Here is a 2,462-nt window from a genome sequence, read left to right as displayed (position 1 = left end):
TTGAAATATATATTTAAGGAAAATAAGTTATTTTTTCAATTTACTTTTAGGTATTCAGTAGGTAAGCACAAAATATATTTCTAAAAGCATATGTATATAATTTAGATAAATATTATGTAAGGTGGAAGGTGAAGAAGATACAATCAATATGAAATGTTACTAGTAGTCTAGTACAGTCAGGAGCGGAGTTAAAAAATTACACTGTTTATATATAATTATTTTTTTGTATATAGCTATTGAACTTCTTTGGCTTCTTCATATGTTTATTTTTTGAACCCCGACCTCTTAGTGATAATCCTGATTCCACTTTTTTTTCCCCTACTTTCGTTAGAAAAGTCATTCTTTTTTGTTTCAATTTAATTATAAGTTAAAAGAAAATATTTTTTAAAATATTTGACAAATCGAAACATAAGAGATTGAAAAAGGCTGCATACGTGATACTTAGTTTGGAAGTTACTACAAATATAAAAAGTCCAGAAGTGATTCAACATTTTAATTCTTGTCAAAATTGTATGGATTCATACATGACGGGTATTTCATCTCTTGTGCCATTTTATTTGAATGGTAATAATTTAAGCGTTGTCATCACGAATTTAAATTATTAATTATTTTTTTTATTTGGTGTTTAGTACATAATATAGCTTGATTATTTCGAATTCGAGCTATATAAAAGCTCATTTAGGGATAATATTTTATATTAAAAAGATTTTAAATCTAAAACATCTGATTAAGAAAAAAGCAACTCCATCCACCGCACTAAATTAATTAGGCGATATATATTAAATACTCTCTTCAAAGCAATGAGAAAATAATGATGACTCTCGTGAAGTTTTCTAGTCTTTGTATCAACTTTTGAAGAGACAAGAAAGGTGTACCAAATATACATCACAACATTGACAATTGACTCACATATTTTGAAGTTGCATGCTAGCAAATATAAGGTCAATTTTTTAATCCAAAAGCTTGACCCAAAAAAAAAAAAAAAGGAGCCACCAATATATATACCAAAAAATTTAAGAATATGAAAAAGGGCACGCACTCTCATACAATAAAACCAATCGAACCACCGACTTATGACAAGCCATAACTATGAAGGCCAAACCAATGAGTAATTAGGAAGACAAGTCAAGCTAATCAAAATTATTGCTCAGTCGATTTTAACTTTTATGTATTGACGATAAATATTTTTATATACTATCAAACTTTTCAAAATAATACAAAAAAAAAAATTTACATCGAAATAGGAATAACATACACAATCAATGTATATGATGATTGTTGAAACATTCTACATACATAATGGTTTGACCTAGTAATTTATGATGTGAAATAATTAAGATCTTCAAAATTGGTGAAAACAAACACAAATCCCAAATAATTTGTTCTCTATATGCAATAAGTGTGTGTGGCAAGTACCATGTATAAACTGACTCGAACATCACGATTATTAAATAAAATGAAAGAGTTGTCCACATTGTGAATGCGTGTTTGTATGGTTATTGATTAGATGGTCATTTGTAGATAAGCAAAGGTTAAGATTTCTTTAAGACCCATAAAAAGAGAAAAAGAGTTGTCCTTGACGATGACTTATCCACTTTTGAATGTGAACCCAAGAATCTATTGATTCTTAGTGGAAATTTCACTTCCAAGAAATTAAATTAAATAAGCAATTCATTTTGGTTCACCAATTATCATTTTTTTGGTTATTTTCATAGTGCAACTTTTTCTCTTTTGCTTTGTGGAAACGTTGTTGTTAATTAAGGTACTTAGTATTACATTATACTATATTTTGCTAAACATTTTTTTTCTTTCACAAGTTTCTACTATTAAAAATTGAAATTTATTTAAGCCGTGGATTCATGATTCATAATCTATCTAAAAGTACGAGAAGATGGAAACATAATCATATTAATATTTTTAGCAATCCTCAAAACATTCATGTGTGTTGAAACAATTTTCTATGAGTTAATATCTCAGATGATTACTCGATCAATAAATATGATCTTTTGAAATATTAACCAGTAAGTATTAGTTAGGTGGTTATTTGAGATATCATATATTCGATTTAACTACATACTAAGTTATTACGTGCTATAACATGATTAGAAACAATTTTGACAGTGGGATTCTGATGGAGGTTATAGTGGTGGAAGTTGACTTTTGTTTACAACCAGAAACATTAAAGAATGGACTAAAGGAAAAAAGAATGAAACACAAAGGACATTATATGCAAGTTGGATGTTTATTTTTTTTTCTCTCGAAAAGTATATGGTAATAATTTAATTAAAATCTCCAGAAAATAAATCACCTTCTAATAATCAGTACTAATTTTTAATTTTTTTTGTCTAGTGACTCGTGGCAGTACTCAAATCATTAAGTTTCAAATTTCAATCAACTTGGCTATGACTTAATTTGTATTGTTCAATTCACCAAAAAAGGTCAAATTCAATTATAACGAGATT

Source organism: Solanum pennellii, chromosome 1, assembly GCF_001406875.1.
Source record: "Solanum pennellii chromosome 1, SPENNV200".
NCBI classification, from domain to species: Eukaryota; Viridiplantae; Streptophyta; class Magnoliopsida; order Solanales; family Solanaceae; genus Solanum; species Solanum pennellii.
The sequence above is the reverse complement of the archived record's forward strand: the minus strand, read 5'-3'. Positions refer to the sequence as shown.